The sequence below is a fragment of the Vulpes vulpes genome, chromosome 8 (genome assembly GCF_048418805.1).
Source record: "Vulpes vulpes isolate BD-2025 chromosome 8, VulVul3, whole genome shotgun sequence".
Lineage (NCBI taxonomy): Eukaryota > Metazoa > Chordata > Mammalia > Carnivora > Canidae > Vulpes > Vulpes vulpes.
This window is the reverse complement of record NC_132787.1, coordinates 58,310,957-58,330,096: the sequence shown is the minus strand read 5'-3', so window position 1 is coordinate 58,330,096 and position 19,140 is coordinate 58,310,957. Positions and strand designations below refer to the sequence as shown.

The 19,140-nt window shown below is 40.6% G+C and overlaps 1 protein-coding gene and 1 pseudogene across 6 annotated transcripts in view; both read left to right on the top strand.

Annotated features, from left to right (window-relative positions):
- Positions 1–19,140, top strand: part of SLC22A15 (solute carrier family 22 member 15) — a 90,073-nt gene that overhangs the window by 19,482 nt on the left and 51,451 nt on the right. The gene's annotated exons all lie outside the window — the stretch shown is intronic.
- On the top strand, positions 8,763–14,506 carry LOC140599974 (high mobility group protein B1 pseudogene; annotated as a pseudogene).

The following is a 19,140-nucleotide window of genomic DNA, read 5'->3' as shown; positions in this document are numbered from 1 at the left end:
TATGCAGGATTCGATCCCGGGATGCGGAACTCAATCCCAGAATCCTGAGATCACGACCTGAGCCAAAGGCAGATGCTCAACCACTGAGCCACCCAGGTACCCCACCATGTCAATTTTTTAAAGCCTTTTGAAAGTTCCATATACAGTACTGTTGTTCTTTTATGCCCAAATACTTCAGCATGTATTTCCTGAAAATAAGGGCATTTTCTTATATAACCATAGTAATCAACTTGAAGATATTTAGCATTGATTCTATAGTTAAATAGGGGCAACCCGAGTGACTCGGTGGTTTAGCACTGCCTTCAGCCCAGGGTGTGTGATCCTGGAGACCCGGGATTGAGTCACACGTCAGGCTCCCTGCATGGAGCCTGCTTCTCCCTCTGCTTGTGTCTCTGCCTCTCTCTCTGCGTGTCTCTCGTGAATAAATAAATAAAATCTTAAAAAAAAAAATAGACCACCTGTACCCAGTTTTGTCACTTGATCCAATACAATCTTCAGTAGCATTGATTCCCCATCCTATACTCAATTCCATTTTAGGGTCACATGTTACATTTGATTGTCATGACTCCTTGGGTCTTCTTACCTTCAGCTTTTTCCCTTTTATGACACTAATACCTTTGAAGAGTACATAACCCCTCTCTTTTAAAAAACAAGAATGTTCTTCATTTTGGGTCTGATAATTTCTCATTAAGGTTGTGTATCTGAAGTCAGAATAGTAATAAGTAACGTTGTGTCCTTCTGGATCACATCTGGGCATACACTATCCCATCTGCCCCTTTTCGGTGATAATTTTGATCATCCACTCCAGGAATTGCTTGATTTCTCTCTTGTACAGTTAATATCCTTTTCATTTAAGGAATAAGTAATCTATGGAGAATCACTTTAAGATTATGCAAAGTTTTTATTCCTTATCAGAATCTCCCCACTCCAAATTTAGCATCTTTGGATGATTCTTTTGTAAGCCAAGCTAGATTATGATGGTTGCAAAATGATTTCCTTACTCTAGCACTTCTCCGTATTTACCAATTGGCATTCTGCCTTTGTTTTTGTTTTTTTTTTTTGAGGTGTAATTGACCTATAACATTGTATCGCTTTCAGGTATACAACATGTTTCATGTTTGAATGCACTGCAGGAAATGATCACTGTAGGTCTAGTTAACATCCACCACCATATATAGTTAACATTTTTTTTTCTTGTGATGAGAGCTTTTAAGATGTACTCTCTTAGCATTTTAGCATCTTTTTTTGCATATTTATGCAATTACAATATTATTAACTATACTCACTATGCTGCACATTACATTCCCAGGATTTATTTTTTTATAACTGGAAGTTTGTGTCCTTTGAACTCCCTTACCCATTTTACTGGCTCCCAGCCCCTGCCTCAGCCACCACCAGTCTGTTCTCTGTATCTATAAGCTTGGTTGTTTTGTTTTGTTTTGTTAAGATTTCCATGGCATTCTGCTTTCAGCTGTAAGCAAAAGCCCATTCTTCTCCCTCATCTGTTTGTATACCTGCCTATCCATATCCATCTACCTACCTACCTACCTACCTACCTACTTACCTACCTACATATCTATCACTAGTATGTACTTAGAGATTTCTGTTCTTTTCAATTACTTATAATTTCTTACGTTTATTATTTTGGTGCCCAAATTACCCCCAGGTTACCATTAGGGACTTCTTCAAGCTGACTTTTGTGTCCTTTTTTCAAAACAAAAGTTTTTGAGATGATTGTAGATTTACATGCAGTTGCAGGAAATAATACAGAAAAATTTTGTGAACCTCTATGCAGTTTCTCTCAATGGTATCTTGCAAAATCATAGGATAATATCACAGCCAGAATAATGACATTGATATGGCTAAGACGCAGAACATTTCCATCACCACAAGGGTCCCTCATGGGGGTATGTGTGAGTGTTTGCATGCGTTTAGCCACAACCACTTCCCTTCCCTACTCGTTCCACATCCCTGGTAACCACTAACCTGTTCTCCTGTACTTTAACTGTGTCATTTCAGAATGTTATAACAATGGAATCATGTTGTGTGTAGTCTTTGGGGATTGGATTTTCTTATTCATCATGATTCTCTACAGATTCATCTCAGTTTAATTGTATTACTTTACTTACATAGTAAGTTCTGGAATCGAGTAGATTGATTCCCTTTTATTCTTTCAAAATTGTTTTAGCATTATAGTTCTTTGGGCATTCCATATGAATTTTAGAGTAATTTTTTCTATATCTACAAAAAATCTTTTTGGGATTTTGATATGAGTCGCATTAAAACTATACATCAATTAGAGGAGAACTGGCATCTTTGCTATGCTGTGAGTACTGTATGTGTTAATAATAATAATAATTAGAGATTCTTTGATTTCAGTGTTTTTAGTCTTTAGCATCTAAGTCCTGTACATACATGTTTTGTTAGATTTACACCTAAATATTTTCTTTTTTGGAGTCTTGGTAAATGGTATTGTGTTTTAAATTTTGATGTGCACATGTTCATTGCTAATATATAGACATATTGATTTTTACATGTCAATCTTATAGCTGAACTCACTAGATTTTCTAGATAATCACGTCAAAAATCTCCCTTTCCAATCTGTATGCTATTAATTTCGTTATTTGCCATATTGCTCCAGCTAGAACCTCCAACACTGTGTTGAATGTGAGAACTGACATTCCATGTGTGTTTCCAGCTACAGGGAAGCTTCATTCAGTTTTTCACTGTTAAATACAATGTTGCCTATAGGTTTTGTAAAAGTTCTTTATTCAGTTGAGAAAATCCCCAATTCCAAATTTTTTTTATTTTAAATAGGAACTGAATTTTGTCAAATAAATCAACTTGCAATTTTCTACATCAATTGCAATGATCATGTGATTTTTTTTTTCCTTTCTACTACGGTGGATTGTCTGGATTGACTTTGAATATTGAGCCAGCTTTGCCTCTCTGGATGGTATAACCTCTTTATATATGGCTGAATTCTGTTTGCTGTATTTTGTTAAGAATTTTTGCTTCTGGGGGATCCCTGGGTGGCGCAGCGGTTTGGCGCCTGCCTTTGGCCCAGGGCGGGATCCTGGAGACCCGGGATCGAGTCCCGCGTCGGGCTCCCAGTGCATGGAGCCTGCTTCTCCCTCTGCCTGTGTCTCTGCCTCTCTCTCTCTCTCTCTCTCTGTATGACTATCATAAATAAATAAAAAATTAAAAAAAAATTTTTTTGCTTCTGTATACACACAGGATATTGATCTCTTATTTTCTTTATTTTTTTTGAACATTTATGTGGTTTTGGTATCGGATACTAGCTTCATAAAATGAATTGAAAAGTATTCCATCCTTTTCTATTTTCTGGAAGTGATTGGGTAGAACTGGTGTTAGTTCTTCAAATATTTGGTGGAAATCTCCAGTAAAATCATCTGGGCTCTTTTTTTTTTTTTTTTTTAAGATTTCTTTTTTGGGAGTTTTAAAATTATGAATTCAATTTTCTTAAAGGTTATAGGGATATTGGAGTGATTTGTTTTGAATTGTGAGTGGTGACAGTTTGTGCTTCTCAAGGAATTAGTCCATTTCTTCTAAGTGGTCAGATTTATGTATAGAGTCCTTCAGTGTATCACTTTATTATCCTTTTGATGTCTGCAGAGTCTGAAATGAAATCTCCCCTTTTATGACCTGATATTGGTAATTTGTGTCTTCTGATTTAATTATTTGTCTGTCATACAGATTTGTCAACTTTATTGATCTTTTTAAAGAACCAGGATTCATTGATTTTTTTCCCTATTATTTTTCTATTTTTAACTGTATTGATTTTTGCTCTTACCTTTATTATTTCCTTTCTTCTGCTTGCTTTGGGTTTCTTTCTTTTCTTTTTCTTTTTTCTTTTTTAGGTTATAGACTTGCTAGCCTAGATTTTTAATGAGTTGTCTTCTTTGCAAATATAAGTATTTAGTGCTATAAATGTTCCTCTCAGGACTGCTTTAGCTGTGTCCCACAAATTTTGATATGTTGTATTTTTATTTTCATTTAGCTCAATTTATTTTTTTTCTCCTAAAGACTTCCTCTATGACCCAGCAATTATTTAGAAGCCTTTTATTTAATTACCTGTGTTTAGAGATTTTCCTATTAACTTTCTGTTTCTGCTTTCTAGTTTGATTCCATTATGGTCAGAGGACATTGTATGATTTCCATTCTTTTAAATTTGTTGAGATTTCTCTTACGACTCAGGCTCTGGTCCTCTTGGTTTGTTCCATTGACACTGCAACCAACTTCTGCTGTTGGGTGGAGTGTTTTATAAATATTGTTTAGATCCTATTGGTTGATCGTATTGTTGATTTCTTCTGTATCCTTACTGATTTCCTGCCTAGTTGTTCTAGAGATTGTTGAGAAAGGAGTATTTATGTCTTCAATTATTATTGTAGATTTGCTGAATTCTTTCACTGTTCACAGTTTTTTCTTCATATATTTTATAGCTCTATTGTTTAGTCTGCATATACTGGTGATTGCTATGTCTTCTTGGTGGATTTACTTTTTTTAAAAAAATCATTTTATAATGTACCTCTATGTCCCTGCTAATTTTCTATGTTCTGAAATGTGGTTTGATACTAATCTAGCCACTTCTGCTTTCTTCAGTTAGTGTTGTTAGCATGATATGTATTTTTGCCTCTTTTACTCTCACCTTTTGTACTGTTATGTGTGAAGTTCGTTTCCTGTAGACAGCATAGAATTGGGTCAAACTTTTAAATCCACCCCGTCAGTGTCAGTCTTTATTTGTGTTTTTAGATAATTTGCACTTAATATAATTATTTATATGCTAGAAATTACCTCTTCTAGTTTATTGTTTTTTGTTGTTTTCTAGTCTCTGGTTTTTTCTTTAATTTTTCCTATTTTTCTGTAGGTTACCTGAACATTTTTTAGTATTTTATTTTGACTTATAGTGTTTTTAAGTGTATCTCTTTGTATCACTTTTTTAATGATTGCCTTCGGCATTGCATTATATATACATAATTTACCACAGTCTACTGATGTTGTCAGATCTCCAGTTTGAGTGACATACAGAAATTCTACCTCAGTTTACATTCCTTTGCCGCCTTCTGTTTATAATACAATTGTCCTAAATATTTTCCGCATATTCTTAGAATCACGTTACAGAGCATTATGTTTGCTTCAACCATCAAACATCATTTAGAAAACTCAAGAGAAGGAAAGTCTGTTGTATTTATCACAACTTTTTCTTATAGAGTTCCGTTTTCCTTCCTGATATTCCAAGATCTCTTTTTTACGTTTTCTTTCTTTTTTTTTCTTTTTTTTTTTTTTAATGATAGTCACACAGAGAGAGACAGGCAGAGACACAGGCAGAGGGAGAAGCAGGCTCCATGCACCGGGAGCCTGACGTGGGATTCGATCCCGGGTCTCCAGGATCGCGCCCTGGGCCAAAGGCAGGCGCCAAACCTCTGCGCCACCCAGGGATCCCTGTTTTCTTTCTTTTTAAGAGAACTTCCAATGGCCATTGTTTTAGGGTAGTTGTGATGGCAACAGAATCTCTTAGTTTTCCTTCATCTGAGAATATCTTGGTTTCTTCTTCATCTCTTGTTTTCACTGGTAATAAAATTCTTGGTTGACAGTTCATTTCCTTCAGCATTTAAAAACTCCAGTGCCACTTTCTTGTGGCCTCCATGGCTTCTGATGAGAAATATGCTGTTATTGGATTTGTCTTTTTCCTATAGGGAAGGTGACATTTCCCTCTTGCGACTTTCAAGATTTTCTAGTGTTTTAGTCACTGGTGTTTAGAAGTTAGACTATGATTTTTCTTGGTGTGGATTTCTTCAAGTTTATCCTCTTTGGGATTACTGAGCTTCTTGGATCTGTAAGTTTATGGTTCTTGACGAATTGAGAAATTTTCAGCTATTATTTATTCAAGTACTCCTTTTTTTTTTTTAGCCTATCCCTTCTCCTTCCCTTCCAGAACTCCAATGACAAAAATATTAGTTCTTTTGTTATAGCTCCATATATTTCTGAAGCTTTGTTCATTTTCTTCTGTCTGGTTTTGTCTTTGCTTTCATATTGGATATTTTCTATTGTTTTATTTCCAAGTTTATTGATTCTTTCATCTGTCCCTTTCATTTTGCTGTTGAACCCACACATTATATATATATATATATATTTTTAGTTCTAAATTTCCATTTTGTTCTTTTTAAAATATATTCTCTTTATTTGGTGAGACTTTCTGTGTTTTCACTGAGTCTCTTGACATCAGTTTTGAGCATGTTTGTAGGTGCTCATTGAAGCACTGTTAGGATGGCAGCTTTAACTTTCTTCTCAAATAGTTCTGACGTCTCCATCATCTCAGCATCTTTTTTCGTTCCACTTTGAGATTTTATTTCCTGGTTGTTGGTATCACAAATTATTCAGGTATTAACGTGAAGTCAAGGGGATTATGTTAAGTGGTTCTGGGTCTTAGTTAAATCTTCCTGTTTTAGCTGACTTTCTCAGACATAGCTCTGGCAGAGGGAGAGGAGAGGGGTGCCTCATTACTATCTCATGGTGGTGGAAATCCAGTCTCCCCATGTGATTGCACTGACACCAGGGGTGGTGGTGGTGGTAGTGGTTGTGGTGGTGATGGTGATGATATGGAGGGCTCCTCACCGCAGGTGGCACGAATGAAAGTGCTGGCTCCCTGCTTGTCTTTTTCTGACACATCCAAATGGAGTGAAGTGCAGTGACTTGTTACTGCCCAGCTGGGGAGGATATTTAAGCTCCCCACTTAGTCTTTGTTCCTGTGGTTGGGGTGTGGCCATAGTTTTATTTGTTTGTTTTTGTTTTGTGGTGGTCATTGGCTGGAATAAAGCAGTTCTTGTCTAAAAGTGTTCTGTCTTGCTGGGCTGCCCCTTTCCTGGGCCTCTGGCTGGAGAGAGCAAGCTTTGTTGGGGGTTTCTTTTGTCATTCCTTTTAGCATTTCTGAGTTGCTGTCTTCTCCAGCACCCAGTCTCTGGTATGTGAGGCAAAGAGAAACCCTTTTGATGTGTCTATCACTTTGGGGTTTCTTTGAGCACTTAAAACATTTTTGGCATTACAAGATATTCCAGATTGATCTTTCACACCCCCTCCCATCCCAGCTGTGGAATCAGCCATTTCTCTGAAAGGCTCTTGTTCTGTTTATTACACCCATTGGATTTTGCAGTGGGTGTGAGCCTTAGGTCTGCCCTCCAACAGGTCCATTACCACATTACAATGAAAGTGGATCAAAGGCCAAATTCTGCCACATGTAGAAACATTTATTAACACATTTCTTATCAGAGAAGCACAAAATAAAATATCTTGCAGGCTTGAGAAGTCCTAGCTCTGTGGTTCTGAATACTTTTGCACAACAGGTCACTACAGAAAAATGCCAATTTTCCACAGGGATGGTACTGCTACCTCCCCTCCTCATCAGCATCTAGCAGGCAGACTCTTCCAGAATTCATATTGTCTCAGGAACAAGGAGGGGTTTCAGCCCTAGGGCATCACCCCCATATAAAGAATACAGAACACACTGATTATCTCAGAGATTCACAGATGGGAAGTGAATGTCTCTAAAGTATATTGAGCTAATTCATGTATTTTGAGTATCTTTAATTTTGTCAGAGAAAGCCCATTTTTTCATAGTCATCACTGCTAGTCAGCAGGCCACTATTTTAATCAGATAGAAGCATAGCAAGCATTGTTGAAAGAGACCGTGATGACTCAAATCCTTGTAGGAGCTTCCTTTGGAGAATGGGCTTTCTAAAGAGAAAGACAGTGCAGCCTCGACTAGAATGCTCATATACCAGGGTGGAAGCTAAGTAACATTTATCTAGAATATCCCACAGTATGTGCTTCATACTGTGAAGTAAATCAGATACCATAGCAACACTGTGCTTCAGCACAGCAAACCTCAACATAGTTCAGTGGAATTGAATTAAATTCCATTTCCGCTAATGAAATCTATCATTGGGAGCCCTTTTACATATCACCAGAGGGACACCATTATTAGCAAATATTCCTTGAGCAGCTACTACTTGCCTGATGCCAGAGAAAGCCTTCATACAAGCCACAGAGGGAGAGCGCCATTGGACCTATACTCCAGGACAGCACACCTCCTGTGCTGGCACCCAGGGGCTTACTCTTCATAGGGCTCCCTGGGGGCGGAATATGGAGAGAAGGGGGCCCAGAGAGCTAGCTACTGCTCCCCAGATACAGAGTTAGTAGATGCAGGAGAAATGGGCTGGAATAGCTTCCCCAGCAAGTGTTGACGATGTTTAAAGCAGCTCTGAGAAAATAAAGGATGATGGGCCAAGACAGCCTCACCTTGTCCCCCTGGACACCGCTGAGGTGCATCTGTGAGTCAGTGTCCCTGTTGCCATCTGGCTTCATTGTCACATCGTCTCTTCTCTCCTTTCTCCTGGTCCCTGTCATTTGTCTTTTGGTACCTGTGTTTCTCTGTGCACCGCTCTCCTATCTGAGTCCCTGCCTTTCTCATCTGCCTCTCATTTCTTTCTCTTTCTTTTCTCTGTGTCTCTGTCTCACCAGCTATCTCTGTCTTGCCCTTTTCTCTGTCTCTTTCTCCCATGTTTCTGCCTCATTCTCTCTGCATATGTCTCCCTGGTTTTCTCTTTGTCTCTCACCCTTTCTTCCTCACCCCCTCTCCCTCTTCCTGTTACTCATCTGTCCTTTCTCATTCCCGAGTTGCACATGTACTTGGATATATATGCTGCTATGCATCTGGATTAGATGTCTATCATTACAGGTTTTTTTTTTTTTTTTAAGATTTTATTGAAAGAGAGAGCATGAATGGGGGGAGGAGCAGAGGAGAGGGAGAAGCAGATTCCTACTGAGCAGGGAGTCTGATGTTGGGCTCAATCCCAGGACTCCAGGATCATGACCTGAGCCAAAGGTAGATGCTTAACTGACTGAGCCAGGTGCCCCAATTATTATAGATTTATAGATCCTGCTATTTTCCTCCCCCACGAGAGAGGCGCACATCAGGTTCCCATTCCATCAAGAGGTCAGACAGTTATCTACCTCAGGGGTGGTTCTCAAGGCACAAGTATTCTCTGTGCAAAGAATGATCTTCATTCTCCAGCAGGTACTCCAGGATGTGTCCAGAACAGCGGGTCGGGGTGGGGTCATCCAGCTGCACACTTGAGGGTATCAAGGCACCACTGTTCTACAGGATCTCCAGGGCATGCTCCATGGGGATGCCAGCATCATGATTTGGGATGAATTATCTTTGGAGCGTCCGGATGCTAAATGGGCTGCTTTCAGCCTGAGTGGGCTCATGATGCTTTGCCAAGGTGGCCGCTCTATGGATGGAGGAGTACAGATGGCACTACTGGCTGCACAGTGATACAGAAGCCCAGAGTCCTCACTGGATCCTCAGCTGCAGTGAGACCATTCCAGACCAAGAGTTTGTGGGTGCAGATGAATTTTATGAGGCTCGGTAGGTAGAGGACAGTGAAGAGGCAGGTAACTGTGACTACCTTTTACTTTGCTCCTGTGTGAGAGGCTGTCTCCCAGATACCCTTCCTCATGTGCTGCTTAGTTAGTTTAGCCCATAACCCTATACTGAATGACTGGCATGTAGACAATTTAAAGAATTTGCCCTAAATCACGTATTTAATAAGTCACTGGTCTGGGTTCAATGAGATTATATTCTTTCCACTATCCCAGTAATTTTCAAACTTTATCTTTCTTAACAATCAGAAGCCTTTAGGTTTAATGGTATCTCAGTGGCATTTCAGTATTTAAAAGAACAAGGTACTTTGCTGCTGTCAGTGAAGAGGAGTGGGGTCCAGGGCTCCAGTACCTCTCCAGCCACTGCCAGCCGTCCTCTGCAGCTTAGAAGCACTTACACGCAGAAACAGGGGAGGAGCTGGCTCCACCTGGGAAGAATGGAAGCAAGTGTGGGTCAGTGGATCGATGGGAATGAAAGTTGGCCAAGTGACCTTAGCACAGTGGCACATGATACATACACACTGAATGGAAAGCCAAGCAAAATAAATACTCACTTACCCCGGGCTGTCCATCCCCTGTTTGGATCTGCCTCTGACAGAGTGAATTCTAAGGAAGAAGGGCAAACAGTCATAATGTTTGTATTGTGGCTTGCAAATGAAAAATATCAGAATGTGTGGGCTCAGAGTAGCTGGCAACTTAGTGTCACACAGTAGATGGAGGAGCCTGGCCACAGATTCCCTGGCCTTTCCACTGTGGCATGTGACCAAAGAAAAGAGGGAATCAGCCTACCTGTGAATCTGTCATGAGGTTGTCTTCCCCAAGGTGATCCTGCAACTCTCAGGATATTGATATCCATCTCATGAGGATCCTGGCTGGCGGTCCCCCCAGCCCTCCAAAAAAACAAAACCCCAAACCACACAAGTACTACCAAAATAGTAATGATCCCATTAAGCTTGAGTAATTGTCAAGCCCAAAGAAACTTAGCGGTTTACTGATTTAGCCAAAATTAGACAAGGAGACTTAGGTCGGATGAGCAGCAGCCCCCGTGCTCCACAGAGGTTTGCCTGCATCAGGCCCAGCAGCCAGCTGCCCTCACACTGATGGTGCCACTGGTGTCTCTCCTCCGAATATATCCTGGCAGAGCCAAGAGGACACTCGTCTGCTTTACATTTTTAGAGCAGATCTCATGTTTTCCCCGAAGTCATTTCATTTTATTTCGGGGTACAAATAAAATATCCAGCTTGTGTACCCTTGTGCTCACCACTCAGGCAGCGTGAGTCCCATGTGAATTCCCACACTCTCCTTCCTCCTCCAGCATCAGGGCTCCGTGTGGGTGGTGTTCCAAGTCCTGGAGTGGTTCAAAGCAGGTGGTATGGGTGGCTTCCAAGTTTCCCGCTGCCACTACCAAAATGACAAGAGGTAGCAGAGGAAAGACTAAAGAGAGTGGGGATCAAGGAGCAGCCCAGGGCCCCAGTGCTGGATAGGCTGGCAACTGCAGCCACTCTTTAGCCAGTGCGTTTTTAGGGGCTGCTTGCCTCTGTGGCCCCAGTCGAGCTCATCTTTGTTTCGGTGGATGTGGTTCCCAACCAAACCCCTCATTAATTTCTCAGCGTTAATTCAGTTTTAATTACCTGTGTAATTTTTTGGTTGCTCCTCCAAATCTCCAAAGTGGTAGTATTGAAACTGGTACCTGGACTTGTCAGGTAACTTACCCATTAGTTGGTAAATACTCTTAATATACAGATTTGTAATATATTGATACTCTGTGGTTTTTATTGATAATGTTTGGTATAAAGTAAGAGTTTAAAAAAAAAAACAAGTGTAAAGCCCATTGACCACTCACATACTCATATAAAATCCCTGAAATAAATATCAGGATAGGACCTGTAGAACCATATGGTTTAAGGGGATTGTGTTAAAAATGCATATTTAAAACTCCTACTCCGCCCTTTAAACTCCCCCCCCTCCCACTTGCACACACACCTTATTACATTCAGGTCGGGCCTTGCAGAAGTTATTCATGGAGGGTTTGGAGAAGGGTGAATAAAAGGTTATGTAGATGTGATTAACTTGGTATTAATGCAGAAAAGAACCCTTCTAATCTAGAAGTCTTGACTATTTTAAAATGAGCTAATAGCCATTGGGGTGAATTTATGTAGCAAATTGCTATCTGCTGTATTCAAATTATTCCCCGAGCTCTGACTCATTCAGAAAGTACCAAATATCACGGAGGCACACAATTATCATGCTTAATTAATGTTTGCAACCAAAAAGAGTAAGGTTGGAATCTTTAATACCATCGTTGATATTGAAGAACTGAAATTGACTGATTATTATCTTGAGATTAATATATTTTCCCCAAGCCATACCCTGGGGTCAAAAGACCGAGTATTAAAACTATTTGAAAAATTCACTGCAATAATTGCTTTAGGGGCTAATTTTTTTTAATGTCTTGCTTCCTTATGCCTGTACTACTGATTGTTATAGTCTGCACATTTCACCCATTAAGTGGTAATTCAGAGTGACAACTACATTGAAATGAAGCAAGTTAGTTAATCACCATGAACCATCCCTGAAATACCCTGTCCAACTACTCCCAAGTCACTGGAGGCCTCTGATTACCTGATTTTCTACTGAAGTGAGATTTTTTCTGTACGAAGCTGTAAATATTTTTATGGGAATTCAGGACTGTGGGGGCTGCAGTTTGGTTGGAGCTTGTTATCAGAGCAATCAGAATCTGCCAGAGAGCAGAAACTGGCTTGCTGGTGGCACTGTGCAGATTCCTCAGGGATGTCCTGCAGGTGCCCGGTGTGGGGCAGGCAGGACCGTTGCTTATTCCAGCCCTGGAGCCTCCAGGTACTGACCAGATGAGGGTCTGGGGTGGGCTCTGGCCCTTGTAATAGGACTTGGTTTTCACCAAAGCCAGACTGGGGGGGACAGAGAACTCTGTCAGGAAGCACCTGCACAGTTTCATCTGCCCGTTTTGGCTGACCAGTCTGGACTGCTGGGGGAAGAAGCTCCCTTGGTCTTCCTTTATCTTTATGATCAAGTAGGCTGTGCCCTGGGGTCTGCAGCCCCTGTAGGGAAGTCTGTTGGGTCTAGTGGTAGACACCAGGCTTGTGAACCAGTTCACCCTTAGAAGAGACACAGCAGCCATGCATGGGGCTTGGGTGCCACTCAGAGACCTGCCATGGCCCCTGCCATGGCCCCTCCCTGGCTGCGGTCTGTGGGTTGTCCATAGCAGTGTTCTTACTCCTCCATGCTTCTCTCTCTGGGGGTATCTGTGGTCCAGTGGAAGTGCTTTCAGGGGCCACACTTCTTCTGTTTCACCGGCTTTGGGAAGTATGTTTCAGTGACACAGATTCTCCCTTTCTAGCTTAACATAAAGGCTGAAGATAAAGCCAAAGTATTCTATATGTCAGATAGAAGAAGGGAACCCCTCTGATTCCAGAACTCCCTCATTCTTCCTGTCCTGAGAACACCACTCCTGGGTGACTAGTATGGCAGCTCCTGCCCTGCCTGTCCATAAACTCCCAACTCGATCCGTGAGGCCATGACATTGAGATGTTGCAGGTGAAGATGCCTATAAACCATAGTGCCCACTCTTGTTACAGAAATAACTCAGCAAATACCTCATTAATGCTGGCCCCATCAGGTAAGCACTTAGACACAAATATATCCTTAAGAAGCTCACTGCATTGTATGGGAGAGACAAGTGAACATGCAATTCACTGAACATTGTATTGAAGGCAACAATAGGGAGAGATGATAGGATGAAGAAGGTGGTCAGCTCCAGTGGATCACGCAGGACCTTGCAGGATATATAGGAGCCAAGTGGGGATGAGATGGGGCTGGGGTGTGTGGGGGCAGATGGGGCACAGCCTGAACCAGTTCCTGGAGGTGCCAGGCTTCATGTAGAAGTGGAGTGATGGATGTTTGTTTGCTGTGGGGAGCCATGCCCTCCCTTGGGCTCTGCATGGCAGTGGCCCTACATTATTCACTTGTGTTTGAGGCCTTATTTACATTCACCTACTGTGGGCCAAAACGAGGACTGGCATGCCACAGCCTCTGTAGGGAAGGGAAATGACCCACTGCTTGGAAAAGCTTAGGGTACACGGTTTTTATTTACCATTCACTGTCCCTTCCATTAGAGGGGTCTGTGGCTACAGCATCTTTCTCAGCTCCTAGTCTGTGAAATGTCCCCATACATTGGCAGGGGATGGGGAGAATGGACAGTTCAGGTCACAGGCAAAAAAAACTGGAGCAGACAGAGTGGAGAGAGTGAGGAGTCTGCGGCTGGCTCCCACTCTCACAGCCATTGCAGTACATTGAGCTCCATAGAGACAGCGCCAGGGCAAGTGAGAGCCAGACAGGCACTGGGTGACTCTGTGCCTCGCTGAGGAAAATAATTAAACATGGGCAAAGGAGATCCTAAGAAGCCGAGAGGCAAAATGTCATCATATGCATTCTTTGTGCAAACTTGCCGAGAGGAGCACAAGAAGAAGCACCCAGATGCTTCAGTCAACTTCTCAGAGTTTTCTAAGAAGTGCTCAGAAAGGTGGAAGACCATGTCTGCTAAAGAGAAAGGAAAATTTGAAGACATGGCTAAGGCGGACAAGGCCCATTATGAAAGAGAAATGAAAACTTATATCCCCCCTAAAGGGGAAACAAAAAAGAAGTTCAAGGATCCCAATGCACCCAAGAGGCCTCCCTCGGCCTTTTTCTTGTTTTGTTCTGAGTATCACCCAAAAATCGAGAGCATCCTGGCCTATCCATTGGTGATGATGCAAAGAAACTGGGAGAGATGTGGAATAACACTGCTGCAGATGACAAGCAGCCTTATGAAAAGAAGGCTGCTAAGCTGAAGGAAAAATATGAAAAGGATATTGCTGCGTACCGAGCTAAAGGAAAGCCTGATGCAGCAAAAAACGGAGTTGTCAAGGCTGAAAAGAGCAAGAAAAAGAAGGAAGAGGAGGATGAAGAGGAAGAAGATGAAGAAGATGAAGAAGAAGATGATGATGATGAATAAGTTGGTTCTAGCGCATTTTTTTTCTTGTCTATAAAGCATTTAACCATCCTGTATACAACTCACTCCTTTTAAAGAAAAAAATTGAAATGTAAGGCTGTGTAAGATTTGTTTTTAAACTGTACAGTGTCTTTTTTTGTATAGTTAACACACTACTGAATGTGTCTTTAGATAGCCCTGTCCTGGTGGCATTTTCAATAGCCACTAACCTTGCCTGGTACAGTATGGGGGTTGTAAATTGGCATGGAAATTTAAAGCAGGTTCTTGTTGGTGCACAGCACAAATTAGTTATATGGGGATGGTAGTTTTTTCATCTTCAGTTGTCTCTGATGCAGCTTCTACGAAATAATTGTTGTTCTGTTAACTGAATACCACTCTGTAATTGCAAAAAAAAAAAAAAAAAACTGGAGCAGAGACTGACAAATTTGTGACATTGACAGAGCCAGTGAGAAGTTGCTCAGGGCAGAGGCTGGATATGGATCTGAATTCTCAGAGTTAGTGTAAGAGGGATTCTTTTTGCTTTTTCGTTTTCCTGATATTCACGACCAATTTAAGAAGCATCTTATAATGTGTGTTCTAGTGCCACAGGGAAGGGATAGTGGAGTGCTGTTCAGCAGAGGGGGAAAAAAGCAGACAAGCTGGGGGTGCATTTTTGTGTCATGTGGGTATACTAGGATGTCACATAGTGCATCAAAGTTCAATAAAAAATATAGAAAGTTTAGGGGCTCCTGGTGGCTTAGTCAGTTGAACATCTGACTCTTGGTTTTGGCTCAGGGCATGATTTCCTGGGCAGTGGGATGGAGCCCCGCATCTGGCTCTGTGCTCAGTGGGGAGTATGCTTGAGATTCTCTCTCTCTCCGCCCCACCCCCCAACATGTCTATGTGCACACTCTCTCTCCCTGTCTCTGTAATAAATAAATAAACCGTAAAAAATATATAAATTTTAGGTACTTGTATTTATAACATATACTGTGGAATACAGTAAATCCCTCCTTCCCCCAAATAAAACACTTTGGAAGTTGATTATTAAGTACGGTATACTGATCTCTGCACCTTCAGCCTTCTCACGTTCCCAAGCTCACGGGCCACATGACCTTAACTTCCTATCTGACATAGGACTTTCTTTTTCTCTCTTTGCCCTCTCCTTTCCAGGAGCCCCTGATTCTGTTACCCTAAGCCAGAAAGACCTACATGTTTCTAGTGTTCCTTCGAATACTGTTGATTTTTTTTATAGCTTCCTGGATGGAACATGTGAAGAAATAGTATATGGTAACTGCTGTGCTTTGAATTTAACACACTTCAATGTAGTGTTATGTATCACTGGTTAGCTCCAGAATTCTCAGGCTTAATTCAAGCATACAGTATTCAAAGTAGGCGATTTTGAGACCGATGTCAGCATCAGGTACAGGCTCTCTGGTTTACTCTAGGGTGTTCCTGTCTGATCTATAGCCGCATCATCTAGAAAATGGGAATAATAATGATAATACCAATTATAAAAGGTGGTTGTTGGGATTAGGGGAGAATACTATGTGAAAGTTGGTTGTTTGTTTTTTTTTTAAGATTTTATTTATTTATTCAGAGAGAGAGAGAGAGAGAGAGGCAGAGACACAAGCAGAGAGAGATGCAGGCTCCATGCCAGGAGCCTGATGCGGGACTCGATCCCAGGACTCCAGGATCGTGCCCTGGGCCAAAGGCAGGCACCAAACTGCTGAGCCACCCAGGGATCCCCAGTTGGTTGGTTTTTAATTATCTGGTTGTAAAGTACTGAGCCTTCCCATTTGATGCATTTTTGGTACCTGTTTTTCATCACTTAGATGTTAATTTTGTTTTTAGGATTGTAGAAGCATGAAGTTCACTTTAAAGCAATAATTATTATTTTTTAGATTATCCTGTTTCTGCCATGTCAGAAAAATGACTGCTTTGACTTGTGACATTTCCATAAAGCTGAAGGTTTGATGATTTCAAGGGAGATGCTAAAAACACATTTTGTAACTTCCTTTAAAACTTATCTTCTAGCTTTACTCAGTCTGTGACTGATCTGTTTGGTGTCAAATGATAGCTATTTATGGATGGCTAAACCCAAGTCTCTATTTCCAGCTTGAATCCTTTTTCTTCTCTGAGGTCCCAACCCTGTCCAAGCTGGCTTGGATCACCATAATGACCTTGATGGGTCTATTCCAGTCTTGTGTTGCAGCTAGAGGACCTTTTCTTGACATATGGAATACTTCATCCCTTTGTGGGGGTGCCATCTTATTCTTAGCCTCTGAGCAGTAAGAATCCAAATATTAAAAAGCCTCATGGATGCTTCACTACTTCCATGTCAGTAGTCAACACTCTTCATTTCTGCTGGCATGCCTTTTTTCATCCTTAAGAGCTGGATGGCTCTGCATGGCACCAGCTGTACCATATTGGAACGCTGTACTCAACACCCGTGTTCGCCATATTTATGTTTCTTTCATCTTTTATTCTTGAGGCACCTGCTGCTAGGGTCTGATTTTCTCTCAGGTCTACTTTCTTTCGATGAGTGAATGATTGTGTCTTTGCCTTTAGTATTATCCCGCTAAAATCCTTTTTGAAAATACAGTATAATAAATGCCCATTTTATGAACTCAGTGATTGTGGTAAGTGTATGATCAAAAATAAAGATGTGGGTTAGAAGACAAAAATAGACTTAGCTAGGTCATCCTAAAAGACTGAAAATATTGTATTTTTATATTCTTCCTCTTCTGTTAATGTATGGGAATAGAAGGTTTCCAGCTTTTTCAATTTGCAAGTAATTTTTCAGTTTGAAATGAATTAGTATAAAAAGAACATGCTAGCTTTAGAATTTGACTTATCATTAAAAAATAATAGGAGAGTCATCCCTTTAATAATCTCTAGCCAATTAAGGGTTTCAGTGACTTATATATCTATGAATTTTATAATTTAAAGCTTCACAAAAAACACATTTTTTGGAGAATGTAACAGCCATCATATTTAGTTTTATTATAGTTTAGTTTCCAATGTCCTGGTGATATCCTGGTTTGGATTTTACTTTGGTACTAAGTGTTGACAAAGACACAAGAAAAATGTGCTAGCAGTTGAGTCTAGTCTGGTGGAAGACCTCTTTTCAAAACTTTAAAAATAGGTTACACCAGTACACTTCTCAAATACTGTTGGGACCACTATCATAGTGTATCTTGTCTGAGCTTTGAGAAAATAGAACTCTTCAGATCAAATAATAGGTATGTGATAAATATATAAAATATATTTGAAAAGTTTTAAAAGTTGGAAGCAAAACATTTTTTTTAAAAGATTTTATTTATTTATTGATGAGAGACAGAGAGAGAAAGAGAGAGGGAGAGAGAGGGAGGCAGAGACAGAAGCAGGCTCCATGCAGGGAGCCCAACATGGGACTTGATCCCGGGACTCCAGGATCACACCCTGGGCCGAAGGCAGGTGCTAAACTGCTGAGCCACCCAGGGATCCCCGGAAGCAAAACATTTAAACCAAAGTCTCACATATTAGGGGATGATGCATATGGAAAGCTGGTTGTAAACATATTGTCCTAAGTCCTTGAGTTGACATTTTTTGAGTCCGCCATACCCAGTTTACCTAGGTTTGTCAGAGAGTTCTGCATTCCAGCTTCACATGCTTTAATTTGCTTTTTTAAAACTTGACAGTGCCTTTAGATTTTTCTACCCATTCCTGAATGTATTCTAGGAGAAATAAGGAAGGTTACTACCCTAGTCAGCATTGACATGAAGAAGAATTACTAAAAATTTCCTTGATACATGAAGCTGGCAGCCTGATAATAAGAATTTGGAATTTGCCGGTCAAACATCTGGTGGGCTACTACTTCCTAAAACTGCCATCCAAGTTGGCGGCTTTCCAGTTGTTGGAAGGATGATTATTATGGCCTTTATGGTGGATTTGAGAAGTTCTGCAAATGTGGTCAACAGAACAGTTGATTACTGGCAAGACACATCAGCCATTTTTTGTTAATTAAGCATAAAACAGATCAGTATGAGCTTAAACATCTTGGCCATATAAACAGACTAGCACAAATTGAGGTATAGGATAATCAAAGCTAAAGGTGCAGTCTATATTTTAGAGATATGAAAACGCCAAAGCAAACACTAATACCATAAAAAAAAAAGTTGTTTGAACTTCAGGGTATTAAAAATTAGTACAATGAGGCCTTCTTTATTGGCCATTGTAGGAGAAGGAATATCCTTGTAAGAAACAGTCCTCTATTTTGTAGGCCAACCAGATATCTAAGATTTGATTTATTTTTCAGCCTTGAAAGTATCACCAAAGACATTTTTCATGAGTTAAAAATCTACCATAGAACTATTTATAATCCAAAATAGTTAATTTTTCACAAAATAAAATTTATCCTTCAAATTCCAGAGCCCTTCTAATCTCTTATGTGAAACTTTACAATATATTTTACCCTATTCTTTACAAATCCTTAAATCTTCTTACCATGATTTATTTTTTTGCAGACTCAGGCCATACTTACTGTAGAACGTGGTGACCAGGGATCTTGAGGAGGTTCAAGAATGTTTGGAGTAGGGTACTGGGAGAAGTAAATTGGAAGAGTAGGGAATCGGAGGACATAGCAAGTAGGATTTTAGAGATAAAGCAGCTATTGAGGATGACCAGGTCTA